A 25,763-nucleotide genomic window follows, 5' to 3' on the forward strand; every position below is an offset into this window, starting at 1 on the left:
CGGATACTTAATAAAACACACCCTTCCAAGTGCCAGATACAACCGGTGATCGCTCTCTCACAGGGCAACGAGGGGAGGATCATCGGTTAGGATTATGCTATGCGATGCTACTTGGTAAACTTACCATCTACTCTCTTCTCCTACTGCAAGATGGAGGTTACCAGAAGCGTAGTCTTCGAAAGGACTAGCTATCCCCCTCTTATTCCGGCATTCTGCAGTTCAGTCCACATATGATACCCTTAATCCATTTGATACCAATGCATACATATGTAGTGTAGCTCCTTGTTTGCGAGTACTTTGGATGAGTACTCACGGTTGCTTTGCTTCCTCTTTTCCCCTTTCCTATACCTGATTGTTGTGACCAGACATGGGAGCCCAGGAGCCAGACGCCACTGTCGATGACGACTACTACTACTCGGGAGGTGCCTACTACTACGTGCAGCCCGCTGACGACGACCAGGAGTAGTTTAGGAGGATCCCAGGCAGGAGGCCTGCGCCTCTTTCGATCTGTATCCCAGTTTGTGCTAGCCATCTTATGGCAACTTGTTTAACTTATGTCTGTACTCAGATATTGTGCTTCCGCTGACTCGTCTATGATCGAGCTCTTGTATTCGAGTCCTCGAGGCCCCTGCCTTGTAATATGATGCTTGTATTACTTATTTTGTTTTGTTTTGTAGTCTTGTGTTGTGATATCTTCCCGTGAGTCCCTGATCTTGATCGTACACATTTGCGTGTATGATTAGTGTAGGATTGAATCGGGGGCGTCACATAGTGTATTAAGTTCATGGAGAAATGGAGTAATGCAATAAGAACAATGACATGATATAGACAAGATCTATTTATGTAGAGATAGACCCCATCGTTTTATCCTTAGTAGCAATGATACATACGTGCCAGTTCCCTTTCTGTCACTGGTATGAAGCACCGTAAGATCGAACCCACTACAAAGCACCTCTTCCCACTGCAAGATAAATAGATTAAGTTGGGCAAACAAAACCCACGTATGAGAGAAGAAATACGAATCTATAAGCAATCATGCATAAAAGTGATCAAAGAAACTCAAATACTTTCATGCATATAAAAAGATAGATCTAATCATAAACTCAAAGTACATCGATCCCAACAAACACATCGCAAAAGAGTTACATCATATGGATCTCCAAGAGACCATTGTATTGAGAATCAAGGGAGAGAGATGAAGCCGTCTAGCTACTAACTACGGACCCAAAGGTCTACAAAGAACTACTCACGCATCATCGGAGAGGCACCAATGGAGGTGGTGAACCCCATCCGAGATGGTGTCTAGATTGGAGCTGGTGGTTCTGTGGTGACTAGATTAATATTTCGTCGACACCCCTAGGGTTTTGGGAATATTGGGGTATTTATAGAGCAAAGAGGTAGTCCGGGGGGCACCCGAGGTGGGCACAACCCACCAGGATGCGCCTGGGCCTCCTGGCGCCCCCTGGTGGGTTGTGCTCCCCTCGGGGCAACCCCCAGGCGCAACCAGGGCCCGTTGTGTTCCTTCTGGCCCATAAAAATTCTCCGTAAAGTTTCATGGCATTTGGACTCCGTTTGATATTGATTTTCTGTGATGTAAAAAACATGGAAAAAACAACAACTGACACTTGGCACTATGTCAATAGGTTAGTACCAAAAAATGATATAAAATGACTATAAAATGATTATAAAACATCCAAGATTGACAATATAACAACATGGAACAATAAAAAATTATAGATACGTTGGAGTATCAGCATCCCCAAGCTTAACTCCTACTCATCCTCGAGTAGGGAAGTGATAAAAACATAATTTTTGATGTGGAATGCTGCCTAACATGTCATATCATATTTCTTTCTTTATAGCATGGACATTTGAACTTTTATATTGTTCAAAGCAATAGTCTAGTTTTGACCCGATAATTTAAATACTCAAGCATATCAATAAGCAACCATGTCTTTCAAAATATCAACGCTAAAATAAGCTATCCCTAGCCCATCCTGCTCAACCATTCATCCATTCATGAAACACACTCGCATATTAGCTACACCCAATACTCAAGTACGATCATATTGCCTCCTAGTTTGTGCTTTTATAAGAGAAGATGGAGACTCAAATTCAAAAATAAAAATTGCATAAATTAAAAGAAAGGCCATTCGCAGAGGGAAGTAGGGATTTGTAGAGGTGCCAGAACTCAAAGCGAAACACTTAGAGATAAAAACATTTTGGGAGGTGTATCAATCCCATCAACAAAAACGACTTAGAGTCCCAACACTTCCCATGCTAGATATCATAGGTGGTTCCCAAACAGAAAAGAAAAGTTTATTCCTTTTTCCATCATACTTTCACTTTCCATGGCTAACCGTATCCACGAGTGCCCTCCATACCAACACTTTCCAAGGAATTTATTATTTGACAACATAAAGTAAATTCATTTTTTTTCATTTCGGGACTAGGCATCCCTAATACCTTTGCCTTACTCTCGTTCAATGACAAGTGAATAAACACTCATCTTGAGACTAACACATCTAGCATGGAAAATATTAGCCACCCCTCACCGCTCCACGAGCGAAACAAACACACCAAAGAGAAGTCTATTTTTGAAAATTAGAGATGGCACATGCAAACTTGCTTAGAATGGAAAAAGAATACCGCATATAGGTAGATATAGTGGACTCATGTGGCAAAACTGGGTTAAAGGTTTTTGGATGCACAAATAGTGATCATACTTAGTGTAAAATGAAGGCTAGCAAAAGATTGAGAAGCGACCAACCAAGAAACAAACAATCTCATAAGCGAGCATTAAGCATAACTAACACCGAATAACACAGCATAAGTAGGATATAATTTCATTGCATGACTATTGACTTTCATGCTTGCATAGGGAATCACAAACCTTAACACCAATATTCTTACTAAAGCATAATTACTCATCAAGATGAGTCACATATCACATCATCATATCTCAAAAATATTACTAAGAATCAAGTTTATTTTGTCCAATGATCTTCATGAAAGTTTTTATTATATCCTTCTTGGATATCTATCACTTTGGGACTAATTTTCATGTGTTGCTTTTCATAAGCTCAAACAAATATAAGTGAAGATCATGCGCATAATATTTCTTTCTCTCAAATTAAATTAAGTGAAGAAAGAGAGAATTTCTTGAAATTTTTACTAACTCTCAAATAATTCTAAGTGAAGCAAGAGAGCATTTCTTCAAAAATACTAAAGCACACCGTGCTCAAAAAGATATAAGTGAAGCACTAGAGCAAGTCCATAGCTCATAAAAATTAAAGTGAAGCATAGAGAACAATTCGAACAAGTCATGAAATAAGTTTGGCTCTATCAAATAGGTGTGTCCAGCAAGGGATCAAAACTTAAAACACAAAATAAAAGAAGCAAAGACTCATATCATACAAGACGCTCCAAGAAAAACACATAGTATGTGACGAATAAAAATATAGCTTCGAGTAAAATACCGATGGTCGTTAGAAGAAAGAGGTTGCTCATTTTTGGATAATATCTTGGGATGTCGGGGCATCCCCAAGCTTAGGCTCTTCTACTCCTTATTCCTTCATCCATCGTAAGATAACCCAAAACTTGAAAACTTCAATCACACAAAACTCAACAAAACCTTCGTGAGATCCGTTAGTATAAGAATAATAAATCACTACTATAAGTGTTGTGTCAAACCAATTCATATTTTGTTCTTGAATTATATCTACTATATTCCAACTTTTCTATGGCAAAAACTCATCAAAGAAAACCATAGAGCCATCAAAATAAGCACACAACACAAAGAAAACAGAATATGTCAAAACAGAACAGTCTGTAGCAATGTGACTATTTCGAATACTTCTGTAACTCCAAAAATTCTGAAAAATTAGGACGACCTGAGAAATTGGTATATTGATCTACATAATTGGAATGGGTATTTTATCGCTCTCTGGTAAAAAATGATAATTATTTTCGTGAGGGCAAAATTTTCTATTTTTTCAGGAAGATCAAACAACTATCACCCAAGAAGATCCTAAAGGCTTTACTTGGCATAAACACTAATTAAAACACAAAAAACACAATCATAACAGTAGAATAATTGTGCTAACAATCAAAAACAGGAAGGAAAAAGAAAAAATAAATTTTATTCATTGGGTTGCCTCCCAACAAGCGCTATAGTTTTACACCCTTAGCTAGGCATAAAGCAAGGAACTAAGTTTTGTCATCTTTGGTTCGAGATCCATAAGATGCCCTCATGAGTGATTCATATGGTGGCCTAATTATTGTTCTAGGAAAGTGTTCCATACCGTTCCTCAAAGGAAATTGGAACTTAATATTGCCTTCTTCCATATCAATCATGGCACCAATAGTGCATAAAAACGGTCTACCAAGAATAATTGGACAAGACGGATTGCAATCAATATCAAGAACAATAAAATCTATGGGCACATAATTCCTATTTGCAATAATAAGAACATCATTAACTCTTCCCGTAGGCTTTTTAATAGTGGAATCCGCCAAGTGCAAATTCAAAGAACACTCTTCAAGATCGGTAAGACCAAGCACATCACATAAAGACTTTGGAATAGTAGAAACACTAGCACCCAAGTTACACAAAGCAAAACACCATAATTTTTAATCTTGACTTTGATAGTAGGTTCCCACTCATCATGCAATTTTCTAGGAATTCAAACATCTAATTCCAACTTTTCTTCTAAAGCTTTCATTATAGCATCAACAATATGTTTAGTAAAAGATTTATTTTGTTCATAAGCATGGGGTGAATTTATAATGGATTGCAACAAATAAATACTATGAGTCAAAGAGCAACTATCATAATTAAAGTCTTTGTAATCCAAAAGAGTGGGCACATCACCAGCTAAAGTTTTGACCTCTTCAAACCCACTTTTATCAATTTTCTCAACAAGATTTTCACCCTCCGAAATATTGGGACGCCTTCTACCTAAAGTTGACTCTTCTCCAGTCCCTTTTAAACCAATATTGACTTTGTTAAACAAGGAATCAATAGAAGAAACACTAATCATTTTAAGATCTTCCTCACTTTTGCAAAAGAAATCAGTAGAAAATGCTTTTTCTGAAAATTCTCTTTTAGCTCTAAGCATAGCGGTTGTTTTCTTATTTTCATCCATAGAAACATAAAGAGCTTTAATTGATTCATCAACCTTAGGCACCAAAATTTTCATCTTGAGATTTTCCACATCATGAGCAATTCTATCAACACTTCTAGACAAATCATCAATCTTATTCAACTTTTATTCTATGGAAGTGTTGAAAACTTTTTGTGTATTGATAAATTCTTTAATATTATTCTCAATATCAGAGTTGTTCCTATTATTATTATAATATTGATTTCCATAGGAATTACCATAGTTATTAGAGGAATTACTAGGAGAAGGCCTAGTATTAAAATTACCTCTATAAGCATTCTTGTTGAAATTATTTCGAGAGATAAAATTCACATCTATGACATCACTATTTTGCTCAATCAAAGTAGACAAAGGCATATCATTAAAATCAATAGGAGCACTTCTACTAGCAACCAATTTCACAAGAGCATCAACTTTTTCACTCAAAGAAGAAATTTGTTCAACTGAATTAACCTTTTTACTAGTAGGAGCTCTTTCGGTATGCCATTGCGAATAATTTGCCATAATATTATCAAGCAATTTGGTGGCTTCACCCAAAGTAATTTCCACAAAAGTACCACTCGCGGTGGAATATAAAAGATTACGAGAAACAAAATTCAACCTCGCATAAATTTTTTGTATGATCATCCAAAGATTTAACCCATGAGTTGGGCAATTCCTTAGCATCATTTTCATCCTTTCCCAAGATTGTGCAACATGCTCATGTTCAAGTTGCTTTAAATTCATGATCTGGGTTCTAAGGGAAATAATTTTTGAAGGCGGGAAATACTTAGTGATAAAAGCATCTTTGCACTTATTCCAAGAATCAATACTATTGCAAGGCAAAGAAGAGAACCAATTTTTTGCAGAATCACGCAAAGAAAATGGAAATAATTTCATCTTGACCACATAATTGTCCACATATTTTTTATTTTGCATATCGCATAATTCCACGAAGGTATTAAGATGGGATGCAACATCCTCATTAGGAGTACTGGAAAATTGGTCTTTCATAACAAGATTCAGCAAAGCAGTATTAATATCACAAGTCTCTGCACTAGTGGCGGAAGTAGCAAGCGGAGTGCCAATAAAATCATTGTTGTTGGTATTTGAGAAATCACATAACTTGGTGTTCTCTAGAGTCATGATGACCACACAACAAGATTGCCCTAAAAAATAGATCCGGCAAGAAAACGGCGAACGAAAAAAGAGGGGCGAATAAAGCGCCAAATTTTCTGAAGTGAGGGAGAGGAAAACGAGAGGAAAATGGAAAATAATGTAAATTGCAAGTAGATGAGATTTGTGATTAGGAACCTGGTATATGTTGAAGATCCTCCCTGACTAGAAATTCCTTTTGATGTCGCTTGAAGCTACGTCGGTATTTACCCAAAGAGGAAGGGATGATGCAACACATCGGCGGTAGGTATTTCCCTCAGATATGAAACCAAGGTTATCGAACCAGTAGGAGAACCAAGCAACACAATGTAAACAACCCCTGCACAGAGATAACAAATCCTCACAACCCGACGTGTTAAAGGGGTTCTCAATCCCTTTCGGGCCACGGTGCCAGAAATTGGTGTGTGATGGGAAAAAGTTGTAATAGATTGAATAAATATATCACAAATAAAATAAAGTGCAGCAAAGTATTTTTGGGTTTTTGGATTAATATATCTGAAAATAAAAGCAAATAAAAGTAGATCGCAAAGGCAATTAATATGACAAAGAGACCCGGCGGCCGTAGGTTTCACTAGTGGCTTCTCTCGAGAAAAATAGCAAACGGTGGGTGAACAAATTACTGTTGGGTAATTGATAGAACTATTGGCATTCTGGGAACGGGGGTCCCCAGACTTGCCTGCCTGCGGCCCGCGGTGTGGCTCCTCCAGCGGCCCTGTATGGACCATCTTCACCAGCAACACTCAAGACCCTCGCGAGGCGGACGATGCAAGACCTCCTCAGGACAGCCTCACCAGGCTGGCTCGCGAGGGGTGAAGAGATCAAGGCAAGGAACACCTCACAAGGTTTCTGTGACGCAAGCCATGACGACTGGAGCCAGGCGGGCACCAAGCGAGCGCTAGCGCACGCAGTGTCCTCGCTTCCTCTTTGGTGCCAAGGAGGCAAGCGCAGGAGAGGAGTTCCAAGGCATCTGACAAAGGTTTCCATATCGGTGCAACAAGACCAAGACCAGCAGGACGGCAGGATGAAGGTCACCATGGAGTCCAAGACGGTGTCACAACCAGAGCCTTTGGCAGGCGAAGACCACTTTTGTCAGGATAGCTTGTACTAGTTGTCCCCCTTCAAATTGGCCATTGTGGGATCCTTCCCGCTCAATATTTGGGAAGAGGACCAAGGCCACTATAAGTAGGATTAGCCACCACCATAGGGGCATCTCATCTTGGATCAGAGCCACTCCATCCGTAGCCACACACAAGTTCGCCAAGCACAAGAACACCTCTCCTCAGGAGGCTGTTCTTCCCTTGTAACTATTCATCCTCAGCCCAAGAGGCAATCCACCACACCACTCTCGAGTAGGGTATTACACCACAACGGTGGCCCAAACCAATATAAATCTTGTGTCTCTTGTTCCTTGGGTCCGACGAGCTAGGACGTGAGATAGTGCGCGCTAGCTAGAGAGAGGGGAGAGATCTTCGTGCACACCCAGTGCTCGAAACTCAAGGGTTTTGCCAGAACCCAAAATCTGATATTTGGCGCGCCAGGTAGGGGTGCACCGGAGTCTCTCTTCCGTTAGTTGATCCGTCTACGCTCTGCGGTTCCGATGTCTGGCGACCCGAGGACCAACACCGACCGCTGGGCAGCTTGGCCGGCCCGGGCAGCGCCATTCGCCCAACAAGACCTCAACCCTGCACCCCAGGCGGCACGTGCACCGCCAAACGCTGCAGGGCGCGGTCAAGCGCCATCCAGCCTTACTCCATGGCAAGCGCGGGCATCTGCAAGGGCTTCAAGCCACACCACGGCCACGACGCCGCACATCCGACGGGAACAAGCAAACATGAGGGCCGCGCTCACGGTGGCTCGCGAGCTGCTGCGATGCCGGCTACTGGAGAGTGGCCGGGATGTACTGCTGGAGCGTGTCGCCGAGCTACTGGACATCGCGGCCTCGGGAGCACCACCCTTCTGCTCCTTGCTCACGCCTCAGGCCGCGGCCGGATCACATGGCGGACCTCGCCGCGCCCACGCGCCCCTGGGAGCACCTGGAGGTTTCATCAATATCGGCGCGACCAGCAATGCTGGCGCCCAATCACACCCGCGCCACCTCCGATGAGCGGGGGGACGAGCGTTGCCACCCACGGCCCCAGCAGGGTGCCGGCATACCATCCTCAGGACGGCGCACTGGGCTGGACAACATGGAGCGTGGGGCACTCTGGCGAGGTCTTCGTGGCGACGGCCTTGGAGGCCTACGTGCCCCGCATGATGGACCAAGAGTATGCGCTGGAAGACGACCCGGACTCGTTCCTCGAGCCAGGCTGGGAGGAGGAGGCGCTAGAAGCTGAGGCCTTCCAGGAGTCTCCCGTAAGCCTCACCAACCATGCCGACGACAACAACTACAGGGTACCACTAATCTCTCAGGAGCAAGCTTAGGCTAACCATGGGTCGCAGGAGGATCAGGTCACGGTGGTGGACGGCGGCCCCCCTTCCGCCAGGAGGAGCGCACTGGGGGCTGTCGGGGAGGAGCCAGGAGCAAGGCCCCTCCCCGCATCGCGTGAAGCAAGGCGTCCCCTGGAGGTAGGCCCTCTGCCGGGAAGGTGTCGGCGAGCCTTCCCCCGGCAGAGGACCCGTGGTCACCGAGGGCGCCGCTGGCGTCCCCTTTGCCCCTGGTGTCATCCTGGTTTCCAGTCGCCCCCAGGGTGGTTGAGGGTGGCGCAAGGCGGGCCCCTCGTTTGGCAATATGAAGTAAGGCTCGCGCCTGTGAAGATCTCCGCTCGTGACACTCTCACGTAATAATGAGTGGGGCTGTACATGCCCTGGAGTCTCAGGAGTGCCTCCCTCGGGCCTCGAGGGCTCCCTCCCACGTCCTAGTGGCAGCACTTAGCTCCGCGCTGGTGAGAAGACAAGAAGACTAGATTAGGCGCCGAACACGGCCATTTGCTTTCAATCCCTCTTTTGTAGCCCCGTTTTCCAGCTATTGATTTAAGTTGAAGCTGAATTTTCATTAATATGAGCGGGGGTGCCTTTTCTCGTTCGTGTGATTTCTTGCAACTTGGTTCCTTGCTTGATACGGGGTTCACCCCTGCTGCCTCCCCCCTCATGAGCTCTTCACGATCAGGGGCTGGGCACGGCACGCGCGCGTTGCGCATGCGCCCTTCCATGGCTGGCGCTTGCTTCTCGCGAGGCCCTCTCGGACAGATCGGCAGGCTTCTCGGAAGCTCAAGACCTCACAAGCCGGTCTGGAACTGGCCCGGACAGTGGTAAGCTGCAACAGTAAGCTCGCAGCGGGACTCGCGAGCTCATGAAAACACATCTTTGGCTGGGCCTAAGGAATAAAATCAATAATCTGTTTACATGAGGGGATCCCCCTCCCAAAATGCTCTTACAACTTTCAGGGCCGTGCCCGAGCTTTCACATGCAGGACAACAACAACAGAGCACGGACTCAATCGGACATGTCGCTCACCGCGTCCTCCGGGTCGCCCTCAGATGCGTCGCTAGTGTCGCCGTCACCATCGCTGGCATCACCGTCATCGTCGCCGACGTTGTTGCCACCATCACCGGCGCTGCCCTCACCATAGTCCACCACGTAGCCTTCGTCCGCGGCGACCACCACCGCGTCATCCTCGGAGGTGAAGGCCCTGACTAGAGCATCCATGTTGTCTTCTACCCAGTGTGCTAGGTCGCCCCGGATGGCCTCAGGCACAGGGGCGATGGCGGCGTCAAAATCGAAGTTGGAGTAGGTGTTCTGGAGATGGCTGAAGACACGGGAGAACGCGCGCCTGAGAAGGCCGCGTCTCCTCTCTTCAACAAGCACGCGAGCCCTCTCGGGTCGATTCTCTAGGCGTGTCACCACATCGGTAAAGAAAAGGAGGTGACTGACGTAGTCGTTCGAATGGGGATGAGGGGCACCTTCATCGCAAACGGCGCCCAGCACCGCGTTAGCTCTGATCCTGTGGCTTTGGAGCATGGGGGCGTGCTCGCGCTCCAGCGTCCGCCGCCGGAGCACTTCCTCCCTGCTCTGCTGTGCGGAGGACTCGGCGCTGGCGAACCTCTCCTAAAGAGAAAGCAGCTTGGCACGGGCGGAAGCCAGCTCAGCTTGCACTGAGGTCAGGGCGGCTGCGGCTGCTTTCTCGCGATGTCCCGCCTCAGCCAACCCTGACTCGAGGGCGGTGGCCCTGCCCGCAGCTTCGGCTTCCACGAGCTTCAGCTTCAGGTCATACCTGCCCTCAAGGTCCGCGCGAGCCTCAGCCACCCGGCGGTCGACCTCCTCTTGAGCCCTGGCCTCGCGCACACCGACAGCATCCTCCGCTTGGGTGACTTGGCACTCCCTCATCTCCCACCGCTCGAGCTCAAGGCTGCGCTCCGCGGCTTCCAGCGCCAGCGCTTCCTCGTGCTTCAGGATCTCCTCCTTGACAGGCGTCCCCTTCATCGATGCTAGGGCGGCCTTGCGCGCATCTACTTGCTGCTCCAAGGAGGGGCTCTAGGCCTGGAGCTCCCACGCCCGTTTCTCTGCATTCTCGCGGCGATGGTCGGCTTCCCGGGCTTCTTCCAAGGCTCGAGTGCAGGCCTCACGCGAGGCCGCAAGGGATGCCTCGACCTTCGCATTGTCAAGCTCACACCGGTGGCGCCCAAGGTTGATGGCTACCTTCAGTTTGTGCCGCTCCTCCATCAGCCGAAGACCCTCGGCCTCGAGGCGCGCGTCTACATCTTCGAGCTCTTCGCCAAGTCGGCTCATCGCGCTCATCGCCTCCCGAAAGAGCTCATGGCGGACGAAGCTCCGTTCGTGCGTGAACTTCAGCACGCGGCCGAGTCTGTCCTCCGCAGCAGGGGTCGCTAAAGGGGCCTGAAGCGGCTTGCTCCCTCCCAGCAGGGGGCTGGGGGTTGGCGCTTCCCCGATCACCACTCGGGCCATGGCGGAGGCCTGGATGAGGGAGGACCCAATGCTCGAGGTAGAAGCCAAGACCAAAGTCATCCAGCCGCCATCCACAACTAGAGGAGGAGCCCTTGGCACGCTCATCGCACCTCCAGCAAGGCCACGAAGAAGAGACGGCAGGAGCACGGGCTCAAGATGCCAAGCTGGCGTGTCTGCCACTCCGGCCGACCTCGCGCCGGGGGCGGCATGTTGGCTTGAGACACTCAAGGCCAGCAGGAGATTCGAGGTAGTAGGCGGTTGCTTCTCGGGAGGCTTCGCGACCTTAGCAGAAGGGGACCTGAAGAGCCACCATCAGGAAGGGAAGCAGCACTCGGGGAATTACAAGGATAAGGTACTTACTCATCTATGGTGATGTACTTCCTCTGTTTCAACGGCCGGAAGGTGCCACTGCTGCAGCTTGGGGACCCCTTCCTCTTGCGGAGCGCATCGAAGTCCACACAGAGCCGGCCGAAGCGTTGGACGTGGTGACCAGCGCAGGGCGCTACTGGTGAAGCGCCCAAGAAGACGACCTCGGGAGCGCCAAGCTGGGGAGAGCCATCAGGCTCTGCCTCGTGATGGCCTGCCGAGGCCTCGGGAGCTTCAGCCTCAGGAGCAGCGGGTTGCGTCGCTCCCTCAACTGCCACCCCAGGGCAAGAGTCCCAGGCTCCCAGAGACGGTGCCTCAGGAGCCGCGGGCGGCGTCGGTGCCTCAGCACCCGCGCCCTCGGCCTCCGTTTGTGCTTGCCCCCCTCGCGTCCACTCTCGGGGCAAGCTCGACGCCATCAAGGAGGGGAACCATGATGACGGGGTTCTCACGGGGCCCCTTAAGGCCAACCGGACGCAGCCCCCATTCATCAAAGGGGGGCATCTGCCCCGCGAACTCCACCATGTTTGAGCAGCAGTACAAGAGACAGCCCTCCGGTGGCATATCAGCTGGCGAGGGGTTGCCCGCCAGGACCTCGAGCACCGTCCTTCATGCCTCGAGTGGAAGCCCTGCCCCCTGAAGCCTCATGCGATCCAGGCCGGCAGATAGGGTCCACATCGGCTGGGAATGGCACTGGAGGGGGCGATGTGGCGTCGGAGGAACTCCTTCATCACCAGGGGCGCAGTCAAGCCGAGATTTTTCAACCTCGTCAATCGGAGACAGATGAAGGTGAGGTGGGGGCTCACGAGCTTCTCATGGCCCCAGCCAGATCTCGGGACGGCAGGCACCGACGGAGGCAAGATCAGAGGGTTGAGCACTGCAACATCCACATACACCCACCGTGTCCAGAACCTGCTTGCAGACGGCGGGAGGTCAAAGTCAATCCCCGAGCTGGCCGTCGCAGCCACGGCCTGGAAGCTCAGACACCCCAAACATTGTCGGGGGTCGGTCAAGTGCAGTGAGAAGAAATGCCCCAGAAGGGCCACAGAGGGGGCGATGCCCACCATGGCCTCACAGGCAAAGGCAAAGACGGCAAGAAGAGCAATGGATTGGAGATCTAGGTGCAACATATGAATCTGGTAATGAGAAAGCACGACATTGAAGAAGGCGAAGAAGGGAGGGACCAAGCTGGCCCACAAGGCATCGACGATGAATGGGACCTCAGTGGCTGTCCTGTCAACAAAAGCTCGGGACGCAGGCCAGGCCACCGTCCCTCCCCACTCGTTGAAGCTGGTGGCGAGCGCAGGGCGGACCTTCTCCATGGCCTCCCAATTGAGCACCCGTGATCGGCCGACGGCAGGCTCGACGGCCAGAGGCAGGCTCACCAAGGAAAGGGGATTCTTCCCTTTCTCCGTTCGGTTCGACGCCATGGCGATGGAGAGGACTGAGCTCGAGTCAGATTGGGAGAAGGAGCTAAGGTTCGAAGAAGCGGAGGAGTCGGGGAGTGCGTTGCCAGCAACGGGGAAATAACTGTGTAGGACGCCATGGCCGCCTAGCTAGGCTGATATCAAGGTTGCATGGGGAGGCGAGGCCGCCCATGTCCAATCAGCCGCCACGCGTCAAGAGGGGCCACAAGCTATTGGGTCCCGTGGCGCTCCGCAATTGCCCTTTGGCTTCGTCTCGAAGCCAAGTTCGAAAGCGCCTTGGGCCCAGCGGCTACTGTCGGCGTTCTGGGAACGGGGATCCCCAGACTTGCCTGCCTGCGGCCCGCGGCGTGGCTCCTCCAGCGGCCCTGTCCGGCCCATCTTCACCAGCAACACTCAAGACCCTCGCGAGGGGCCAAGCCTCAAGACACGGATGACGCAAGACCTCCTCGGGACGGCCTCACCAGGGCGGCTCGTGAGGGGCGGAGAGATCAAGGCAAGGAACACCTCAGGAGGTTTCTGTGACGCAAGCCATGACGACTGGAGCCAGGCGGGCGCCAGTACACGCAGTGTCCTTGCTTCCTCTTTGTTTCTAAGGAGGCAAGCGCAGGCGAGGAGTTCCAAGGCATCAGACAAAGGTTTCCATATCGGTGCAACCAGACCAAGCCTAGCAGGACGATTAGACGGATGTCACCATGGAGCCCAAGACGGCGTCACCACCAGAGCCTTTGGCAGGCGAACACCACTTTTGTCAGATAGCTTGTACTAGTTGTCCCCCATCAAATTGGCTGTTGTGGGATCCCTTCCCGCTCAATATTTGGGAAGAGGACCAAGGCCACTATAAATAGGACTAACCACCACCAGTCCATCCATAGCCACACACAAGTTCGCCAAGCACAAGAAGACCTCTCCTCAGGAGGCTGTTCTTCCCTTGTAACTGTTCATCCTTAGCCCAAGAGGCAATCCACCACACCACACTGGAGTAGGGTATCACACCACAACGGTGGCCCGAACAAGTATAAATCTTGTGTCTCTTGTTCCTTGGGTCCGACGAGCTAGGCCGTGTGATCGTGCGCGCTAGCTAGAGAGAGGGGAGAGATCTTTGTGCGCACCCCAGTGTTCGAACCTCAAGGGTTTTGCCGAAACCCAAAATTTGACAAGAACTTCAAGTACTCATGACGACATCCAGGCAATGATCATTACATAGGCATCACGTCCAGGATTAGTAGACCGACTCCTGCCTGCATCTACTACTATTACTCCACACATCGACCGGTATCCAGCATGCATCTAGTGTACTAAGTTCATGGTGAAATAGAGTAATGCAATAAGAATGATGACATGATGTAGACAAGATCTATCTATGTAGAGATAGACCCCATCATTTTATCCTTAGTAGCAACGATACATACATGTCGGTTCCCCTTCTGTCACTGGGATCAAGCACCGTAAGATCGAACACACTAGAAAGCACCTCTTCCCATTGCAAGATAAATAGATCAAGTTGTCCAAAGAAAACCCAAATATCAGAGAAGAAATACGAGACTATAAGAAATCATGCATAAAAGAGATCAAAGAAACTCAAATACTTTCAAGGATATAAAAAGATAGATCTGACCATAAAATCAAAGTTCATCGATCCCAATAAACACACAACAAAAGAGTTACATCATATGGATCTCCAAGAGACCATTGCATAAAAGAATCAAGAGAGAGATGAAGCCATCTAGCTACTAACTACAGACCCGAATGTCTACAAAGAACTACTCATGCATCATCAGAGAGACACCAATGGAGGTGGTGAACCCCATTCGAGATGGTGTCTAGATTGGATCTAGTGGTTCTGGACTCTGTGGCGGCTGGATCAATATTTCATCGGTTTTTGGAATATTGGGGTGTTCATAGAGCAAAGAGGCGGTCTGGGGGGCACCCAAGGTGGGCACAACCCACCAGGGCGCGCCTGGGCCTCCTGGCACGCCCTGGTGGGTTGTGCTCCCCTCGGGGCACCCCCCAGGCGCATCCAAGGCCCGTTGTGTTCCTTCTGACCCATAAAAATTCTCCGTAAAGTTTCGTGGCATTTGGACTCCGTTTGATATTGATTTTCTGTGATGTAAAAAACGTGGAAAAAACAAAAACTGGCACTTGGCACTATGTCAATAGGTTAGCACCAAAAAGATGATATAAAATGACTATAAAAATGATTATAAAACATCCAAGATTGATAATATAACAACATGAAACAATCAAAGATTATAGATACATTGGAGATGTATCACTCACTAGCTGGCCACAAGGGTGGAGGGCGCGCCCACCCCCCTGGAGCGTGCCCCATGACCTTGTGGGCCCCACGTGGCCTCCTCCACTTATTCCAGCACCCATCCACTCCTTCTTCCTCCAGAAAAAATCACTCAATAGCTCAAACTCGTGTTCTTGCTCATCTTGCTGCCATTTTCGATCTCCTTGCTCAAAGCTCCATTCACAAAACTGCTTTGGGGGATTGTTCTTCGGTATGTGACTCCTCCAATGGTCCAATTAATTTCTGTTCTAGTGTTTTATTTATTGCAAATCTTTGCTGCTTTGATGACCCTTTTCTTGAGCTTGCATGTCAAATTTATATGGTCCAAAGTAGTTTTGATGCATGATATAGCTCCTATGCACTTGTAGGAGTAGTTGCTATCAATCTTGTTGAGTTTGGTTCACTTTTATTTTGAGTCACTAAAAATTTCAGAAATTTTCAGAGGAAGAAAATGTTGAGGATATTGTTGAGAGGTTCCTCGAGCCGGGGTTCGAAGGAAAAAGAAAATGAGGAGAAGGAAAATCCCAAGTATAATCTTCCTCGCACCGCGGAAATTTGGCCATGTGAATGGCCATGTGATGCATTCTTACAAGCAGCCGGAATTTATGATGATTTGTATTATTTGGTCAGGAATGCAGGCATCACCGAGTTCCTCCTTGACCGGTGTAATCAGTATGTCCTACTCACTAATACTTTTGTGCAAAATTTTCACTTTCATGCTAGGAAATCACCACCCATGGGAGACTTTCACTTATATGATGAGTACAAAGAAATGACGCTCTATGTCTTTTGTGAGGTTTGTAAACCTTATGAAGGTAGCATGGAGGAACCACGTCCTAGTGATGTACAAGGCCTTATTCATGAAATTACCGTAGGGGAAGGTAGAGGAGTGTCGGGAGCGAGAGTATCTAGCATACATCTTCCTGCTTTACACTATTACTCATTATTTGCTGGGAGATGTTTAATTGGTCGTGGAGAGAGTGGAGGCCTTAGTGCCCCTAACCTCGACATTTTGTGCCGCGCTTTATATAGAGATACAACTTACAGTTTGGGCGCTATGGTTGCTAGGTGGTTGGGTATGAACCGTGCAAAGGGTCCTATTTACAAAGGTATATTCGCTTCCTGCCTTCCTAAACACTTCAAGATACCCATTAGGCGCCATGAAAAAGAGGAAAAATTGCTACCCACTATATATTTATATTATGACAGCATGGTAGCACATAAGTTTATTCATCATTTTGAGGAAAAGAGACTTATTTATAACCTGGTATTTAGCGAGGTTACCTTTCAGATTATTACCTTGCGTGCACCTGTTTTGTTTGATATTCATTCTGGCAGGTACTTCATTTTGCCCACGGACATTCATGCATACTGGGAGGGGACACGATCCCCGCCTCCTGAGCCAGAGCCATCACCTGATCCATACCAGGAGTCTATTTATCAGTGGGAGCCCCAAGAGCTCGCTAACCAGTGGAACCCCGAGGATCCTCCTCAGTACACCGGAGAGGGGATACTTTGATCCGTGGGCGTAGACCAACTTAGGACAAAAGCCTAAGCTTGGGGGAGTACGTATTTCTCACCGACATTACATTCATGTTCACACACTCATTCTAGTTTCGGTGCTCATACTTTTTCAATGTATTATCCATGCTAGTTTATTTTCTTTTTTCGCTTTCTTCTTGTGTGTTTGATAAACCTTAAGAAAAACCAAAAAAAATTAGTTGTAGTTAGTTTAATTTCTATCTATGCATGCTTAGTTGTAATATTAAAAGAAAACCCAAAAAGATTCCTTGTTCTTCTTTTTCTTGATGGGAGCTTTCCCGTGTAAATAGTTTTTCTCGTTCTTGTTTTACTTTCTTCAGAAAAACAAAAACTCCAAAAATATTTCAGTGTGTTTCTTTGGAGTTCTTTTCTTTTCTTTGTGGTCGAGAGGAGAAGACCACAATGAAAATGTTGAGTGGCTCTCATATGGATTATTGTTGAGCTAACAGAGATCCCATATTACCTTGTATTCTCATCTGAATAAATGTTTGCAGGTTCCTGCTTAGTCCAATTCACGTGCACTATTACTATTTATCCACACCGTTCGGTCGTGCAAGTGAAAGAAAATAATGACGATATATGATGAAATGATTGAGATGAGGAAAAGCTAGTATGAACTTGACCTATCTTGTTTTTGTAAATATGATTAGTTCATCGTTCCTGATTCAGACTATTATAAATGAAACATGTTTGCAATGACAATTAGTGATTATAGTTACTCATGCCATGCTCAATTACCCAGGAGTGTATAATGGTTTACCTTGCGTGCCAACATAGAAATTAAAATGGTTGTGATGTAGTATGATAGGATGGTATCCTCCTTTGAATGATTCGAGTGGCTTGACTTGGCACATGTTCATGCATGTAGTTGAAACAAACTCAACATAGCGTCCACGATATTTATGTTCATGGTGATTTATATCCTACTCATGCTTGCATTCAATGTTGGTTAATCTCAATGCATGTTTATGACTGTTGTCGCTCTCTGCCTGGTTGCTTCCTAGTCTCTTTCTAGCCTTCACTTGTACTAAACGAGAATACTGCTTGTGCTTCCACTTCCATAAATCCCATAGTTGTTCCATATGAGTCCACCATACCTACCTATATACGGTATTTACCTGTCGTTCCAAATAGATTTGCATGTGCCAAACTCTAAACCTTCAAATAATAATCTTTTTTGTATGCTCTAATAGCTCATGTATCAACTAGGGGCGTCAATATCTTCCATGCTAGGTGGGTTATTCTCACGATGAGTGGACTCCGCTCATCATTCATGAGAAAATGGCAAGTAACCGGGATGCCCAGTCCCTTTCTCAAAGAAAATCAAATCAAAATAATTACAAACAAAACTCCCCCAGGATTGTTGTTAGTTGGATGGTACCCGTTGTTTCGGACCAACCGTGGAGTGTACTTGATGCTGGTGGGGGAGTATAAACTTTACCATTTTGTTTGGGAACCGCCTATAATGTATGTAGCATGGAAGATACTGAGATCTCTTGGTTGTTACATTGACAATGAAAGCACACCGCTCAAAATATTATTCCTCTCTATTTCAAAACTCGAGCTCTGGCACCTTTGCAAATCCCTGATTCCCTCTGCGAAGGGCCTATCTATTTAGTTTCATTGCTCAGTCATCATCCTCTTATAAGAAGCACTAGTTAGAGAGCACCGTTGTCATTCGTATGCATTGTTATTAATTTATATTGAGTATGACTGTGACTAGATCTCTTTTACCATAAATTACAATGTTAAGTCAGTCCTTGATCTTCAGGGGTGCTCTGCATTTATGTTTTGCGGTCTCACAATGGGCTAGCAAGATACCATCTTGTTATATTATATCATGATTGTTTTGAGAAAAGTGTTGTCATCCGAGATTTATTATTATTGCTTGCTATTTGATTATGCCATTGATATGAGTAAATGTGAGACCTAAGAGTTATTGTGAATATGGTTAGTTCATGATTTGTGATGAGAACTTGAATGCTGGCTTTACATATTTGCAACAACAAGATTAAACAAAGTTTGTAAAAGTTTTTCTTTATCACTTTTAGTTTGTCAACTGAATTGCCTCACGACAAGCAATGGGTTAAGCTTGGGAGAGTTGATACATCTCCATCGTATCTACTATTCCAAACTATTCTGCCCTTGTTTTGGACTCTAAATTGCATGATTTGAATGGAACTAACCTGGACTGACACTGTTTTCAGCAGAATTGCCATGGTATTATTTTTGTGCAGAATAAAAAGTTCTCGGAATGACCTGAAACTTCACGAAGCCAAGTTTTGGAATTAATAAAAAATATTAGCGAAAGAATCAGCAGCAGGGGGCCCACACCCTAGCCACAAGGGTGGGGGAGCGCCCTCCGACCTTGTGGGCCCCCTGGACCTCCACCGACCACAACTCCAACTCCATATATTCTCTTTCGGGGAGAAAAAAATCAAAGAGAAGGATTCATCACGTTTTACGATACGGAGCCGCTGCCAAGCCCTGTTCTTCCTTGGGAGGGCAGATCTGTAGTCTGTTTTGGGCTCCAGAGAGGGGAATCCGTTGCCACCGTCATCATCAACCATCCTCCATCACCAATTTCATGATGCTCACTGCCGTGCGTGAGTAATTCCATCGTAGGCTTGCTGGACCATGATGGGTTGGATGAGATTTACCATGTAATCGAGTTAGTTTTGTTAGGGTTTGATCCCTACTATCCACTATGTTCTAAGATTGATGTTTCTATGACTTTGCTATGCCTAATGCTTGTCTAGGGCCCGCATGCCATGATTTCAGATCTGAACCTATTATGTTTTCATGAATATATTTGCGTTCTTGATCCGATATTGCAAGTTATATTCACCTACTATGTGTTATGATCCGGCAACCCTGGAGTGACAATAGTCGGGACCACTCCCGATGATGACCGTAGTTTGAGTTCATGTATTCACTAAGTGCTAATGCTTTGGTCCAGTACTCTATTAAAAGGAGGCCTTAATATCCCTTAGTTTCCAACAGGACCCCGCTACCACGGGAGGGTAGGACAAAATATGGCATGCAAGGCCATTTCCATAAGCACGTATGACTATATTCGGAATACATGCCTACATTATATTGATGAATTGGAGCTAGTTCTCTGTCACCCTATGTTATAACCGTTGCATGATGAATACCATCCGACATAATTATCCATCATGGATCCATTGCCTACGAGCTTTTCACATATTGATCTTTGCTTAGTTACTTTTCCATTGCCACTGTTACGATTGCTATGAAACTGCTACCGTTACTTTTGCCACTGTTACCATTACTTCCATACTACTATGCTACTAAATACTTTGCTGCAGATATTAAGTCTTTCAGGTGTGGCTGAATTGACAACTCAGCTGCTAATACTCAAGAATATTCTTTGGCTCCCCGTGTCGAATCAATAATTTTGGGTTGAATACTCTACCCTCAAAAATTGTTGAGATCCCCTATACTTGTGGGTTATCATTTAGATTAGCTAAATTGTTTGATTACCATGGTCACAAAGGCACTTAGATGTATCTATGCTTGGCCACATAAGTATTTCCTCTATATATGTTGTGTCGTTTTGTTTTCCTCTGTTTCAATCTGCCATCAAAAAATTGTCCGCTAACTGTCCCTACAATTTCTGCTAATGTGATCCATGATATTGCTACTTTGCATCAGTACATATTATTGGCTCCTTTTCCGAACCATACCAACATGATACTACAGTTATTTGATAGATTTGTATATGCGGTTTCATTATTTTCCCCTGTCGATATGATCATGCTATTACAAGTATATATTCTTATGACATGTGTAGTTCTATGTGGATTTCCTTTTATTAGATACAATTGGAATCAGGTGGCTAAGAAATAATTGTACATAAAGGATCAAGAAACAATGGTTGTACATTTTTTGGTATATTCCCAATACTATTATCAAATTTATGTATGTAGGATCACCAAAGGTTTGTAATTTTCTTTAATCTGTGGATAGAAGTCTTCACCTTTACGATGTAATTTTTTATTTCCTTCTGTCTGATAATGTAGGAATAATTAGCAAATAAAATGTTGTTATGCTGACAAGATTCTTGCTAAAGTTTAAAATCACACACTAACTTCTGGTGTTTGTTTGAATCTAGCACCTTTCTTTATAAGATAGAGCATCCTTCTATATGTACTTAAGGGACATGGTGATTAAGACAAAATATGAGAATAATATTCCTTAAAATATTATACTGTGTGTGTGTGTGTTTGTGTGTTTTATGTAAACTCGCAACTACTGAACTTTGTTTCTTCAAATGGTTGTGTGATTTTGGCAAAACAAATCATACTTTTACAAGATGCTCCCTACTGTATTAATCTAAGCATCTGAACTGTTCTTTCTTTACTAGGGAAGTGTGAAATTTATCATAGTTTATATTCTCTGTGGAGACATTGTTTCAGTATATGCATAGTATGTTTCTTTAAACCATAATTTCTGGCAAATGGTTGTTTTATTTAGCAAATATAAGAGATTGTGATGTCTATGTGAGCTTCTTTTTCGTACTATCAAAGTGATACGAGTGCCCTACTACTAGCAATGATTATAAGACATATCAATATATGTACTTCATGCTTCATCCCTGAACATAGGTTCTCTCAAGAATGTTTTGTTATCCTTTTCTTTTGCAGGGAACAATGTTTTGTTATCCTGAACATCTATTTCAAAAGCACTGTTCGATTATTTTTATTTCTAGCATATATTCCCGCAGCAACGCGCGGGGTGTCATCTAGTATTTAAGAATTTATGGTGCAAATATCATCATAGGGGGTGCCCGTGGTGCCCACTAGGCACCAGGGCACACCATCTACCCCAGGCGCACCTTGGTGGGTAGTGGGCTCCTCAAGGCCCCCTCACTTATCCCTTCATCCCATATCATCACCTACCTCTAGAAAAAAATCTTTGTAGCTCTCTCGCGCGTGTTCTTGCTCTCAAACCCACGGATTTCGATATCTTTGCTCGAAGCTCCGTTTCTGGAACTGTTTTGGGGTATTGCTAGTTGGTATGTGACTCCTCCATTGCTCAAATTAGTGTTTGTTCTAGTGGTTTATATTTTGAGTAATGAGCTACTCTTGGTGCTGCTGTAAATGAGCTTGCACGTTGAATTCTTTGAGTTCTAAGTAGTTTGAATGCTTGATATAGCCTCTAGACATCTATATGAGTAGTTGCTATCAATCTTGTGAAGTTTTGTTGACAAAATTTTGTGGGTCAAAAGTTTTTAGAAATTTGTTCTTAGGAAGATGGACCTTTTTCGAAGGAGTTCATCTAAGAAGAATGCCAAGGGAGTCACCGGTGAATCATCAACTGGTGACATCAACACTCCGCGATGGACGGAGGTCTGGCCGTGCGAATGGATGCACATTGCCTTCATGGAAGAAGCCAGATTCGACCAAGAGTTCGCGCAATTCATTGCAAATGCTCGACTTACCAACTTCCTCGTAGATGAGTGCGACCAACACCACACCCTCACGAATTCCTTTGTGCAAAAATTTTATTTCAAAAATAGGCATGAACCTTTGCGGTGTGATTTAATTTATACTCTGAGACCCGTCAGATACCGCTCACCGAATTTTGTGAGATATGTTTGATTCCCTCGGATGGGGAATTAAGAGAGCCTAGACCAGCGGAGTTTGAGTACTTCCTACTCACTTTGACAGTGAGTGAGGAAAGGGGCGTGTCGGAATCCACGACCACTAGTTTACAGTTTCCTTCTGTGCATTACTTTTCCTTATTTATCACAAAGTGTTTAACTACTAGAGAGAAGGGCGTTATACTTAGTGCCCCTAACCTCGTCATTTTACGCCATTCACTTCACAATGATCACACCTTTAACCTAGTGGCTATTGTTGCACGTCATCTGCGCATTAAAAGAACTAAGGGTAAAATCCATGGTGGTATTTATGGCACTCGCTCAGCGACACATTTTAATGTTCGGATACGCCACCATTAGTATCCTTTGCCTAGAGTTTATCTAGATCACCAGGTGATGGTGGATCACCACTGTACTGATGTTATAGATTATTTTAAAAATATTCGTTACAACTTGGTTTTCAGTGAGAAAACCTGTGATATTATCCCATTGACTGCACCTGCTTTGTTTGATTCTCATTCCACGAACGGATACGCCGTCCTACCAGTGGACGTTGTCGCTTATCGAAATGCCCATGCAGCAGCGGAGGAGGAGCCCCAGGAGTGGGACACTCAGGTGCTGCCTCCTCAACACTTTTACATGGGACCGGGCAACTACTATGGGTGGTCATTACCAATCTAGGCAAAAGCATAAGCTTGGGGGGGGTACGTATTTCCACCGACATTATATTCATGTTCACACACTCCATTCTAGTTTTCGGTGTTCATACTTTTTCATTGTATTATCAATGTTAGTTTTCTTTTCTTGCTTTCTTCTTGTGTGTTGAAAAAACTTTGAGAAAATACAAAAATATTCTCTTCTTCTTTTTGGGTTTTCTTTCAAGTTTAATTTAGTTGTAGTACTAAAACAAAACCCAAAATGATTTCTCATTGCTTCTTTTGCCTGTTGGGAGCTTTCCTGTGTAAATAGTTTTTCTCGTTTTTGTTTTTCTTTCTATAAATTGCTTCTTCCAAGAAAAAAATAAAAACTCCAAAAATGCTTCAGTGCGTTTCTCTGAAATTCTTTTCTTTTGTTTCGTTGAGTCATACTAAGGAGAATACCACGATGAAAATGTTGAGTAGCTCTCATATGCATTATTGTTGATCTAGGAAAGGGCCCATATTATTTTTTCTTATCCTCTGAATAAAATGTTGCAGATTCCAGCTTAGTCCACGACACTCTTGCACTATTATTATTTTCACATCATTTGGTCATGCAAGTGAAAGGCAATAATGATGATATATGATGAAGTGACCGTGGCAGGAAAAGCGGGTATGAACTCAACTTGTTTTTGTTTTTGTAAATACGTTTAACTCAGTACCCATGATTCAGCATATTATGATTAAACATGTTTGCAATGATAATTAGAGATTATAGAGCTCATGCCATGCTTAAGTAGCTAGGAGCGGATAATGATTTATCTTAGATGTCAACATGCAATAAAATGATTGTGATGTAGTATGATGATGTGGTATCCTCCTATGAATGTTCTGAGTGGCTTGACTTGGCACATGTTCACACAGGTACTTGATTCAAAACCAACATAGCCTCCATAATATTTATGTTCATGGTGTTTATTTCCTACTCATGCTAGTATTCAATGTTAAAGTAATGCATGTTCATGACCGTTTTCGCTGTCTAGCTGGTCACTTCTCAATCTAATTGCCAGCCTTCGCCTATACTAAGTGGGAATAATGGTTGTGCATCAAAACCCTTAAACCAAAGTTATTCCAGATGAGTCCACTATATCTACCTATATGTGGTATTACCCTGCTGTTCCAAGTAAATTTGCATGTGCCACCTCTAAAAATTCAATTGAACATCTCTTTTGTGTGCCTGGACCGCTCATGGAGTGATAGGGGGTGGTCAGTATCTTCCATGTTAAGTGGGTTATTCTCATGATGAGTGTTTATTCACTCGTCCTTGCATGAGAGGGCTGGTAATCGGGATGCCCAGTCCCACAATCAAAAATTGCAATTAATTAAACAAAACTCCCCCGGGACTGTTGTTGGTATGGAAGACACCGTGGATTCGGCAAGCCACTTGTGTTTGTTGGTGCAGGGGGAGTAAACTTTACTTTTATCGCTTGGGAACCGACGCTAATGTGTTTAGCATGGAAGATATTGAAAACTCTTGGTCGTAACATTGACAGGAAGGGTATACCTCCCAATATTATATTTAGCTCTGATTTAAGCTTCGAGCTCTGGCACCTTTGCAAATCCCTGCTTCCCTCTGCGAAGGTAGTCTGCTTGAACTTTGGAGGTGCTCTGGATTTATGTTTTGCGGTCTCAGAAAGGGCTAGCGAGATACCATTATTATGATATTATATCATGATTGTTCTGACAATGTGTTGGCATTTGAGATACCTTATTGTTGCTCGCTAGTTCACTATGCCATTGATATGAGTGAATACAATTTATAAGAGTTATTGTTTGCATGGTTAGTCATGATCTTTGCTGAAACCCTGGGTGCTATTTAAGCATATATATGGACACAAGAATAAAAGAGTTCATAAAAGTTTTTCTTTATCACTTCCAGTTTGTCAACTGAATTGCTAGAGGAGAAGCAATGGGTTAATCTTGGGGGAGTTGATACATCTCCATCGTATCTACTTTTCCTAACGCTTTTGCTCTTGTTTTGGACTCTAATTTGCATGATTTGACTGAAACTAACCAGGACTGGTGCTATTTTTAGCACAACTCCCATGGTGTTGTTTTTGTGCAAAAATAAATGTTCTCGAAATTGGGCAAAACTTTTTGGAGAATTATTTTGGAATCACTAAAGAATACTGGAACCAAGACCCACTGGAGGGGGGGGGGGCAACTGCCCACTAGGCACCATGGCACGCCACCGCCCTCTGGCGTGCCCTAGTGGGTAGTGGAGCCCACAAGGCTCCGCTGACCCTAATTCCAACTCTATGTATTCCTATTTTTAGAGAAAAAACAGGAGATGAAGTTTCATCGTGTTTTACGATACGGAGCCACCGCAACCTCCCGTTCTTAATTGGGAGGCCAAATCTGGAGCCCGTTCAGGGCTCCAGAGAGGGGGATCTTCCGTCTTCGTCATCACCAACCCTCCTCCATCACCAATTTCATGATGCTTACCATCGGGAGTGAGTAATTCCTTCGTAGGCTTGTTGGACGGTGATGGGTCGGATGAGATTCATCATGTAATCGAGTTAGTTTTGTTAGTGCTTGAACCCTAGTATCCACTATGTTCTGAGATTGATGTTGCTATGACTTTGCTAT

Source organism: Triticum urartu, chromosome 1A (genome assembly GCF_056163025.1).
Source record: "Triticum urartu cultivar PI428250 chromosome 1A, HENAU_Tu73, whole genome shotgun sequence".
Taxonomy (NCBI): domain Eukaryota; kingdom Viridiplantae; phylum Streptophyta; class Magnoliopsida; order Poales; family Poaceae; genus Triticum; species Triticum urartu.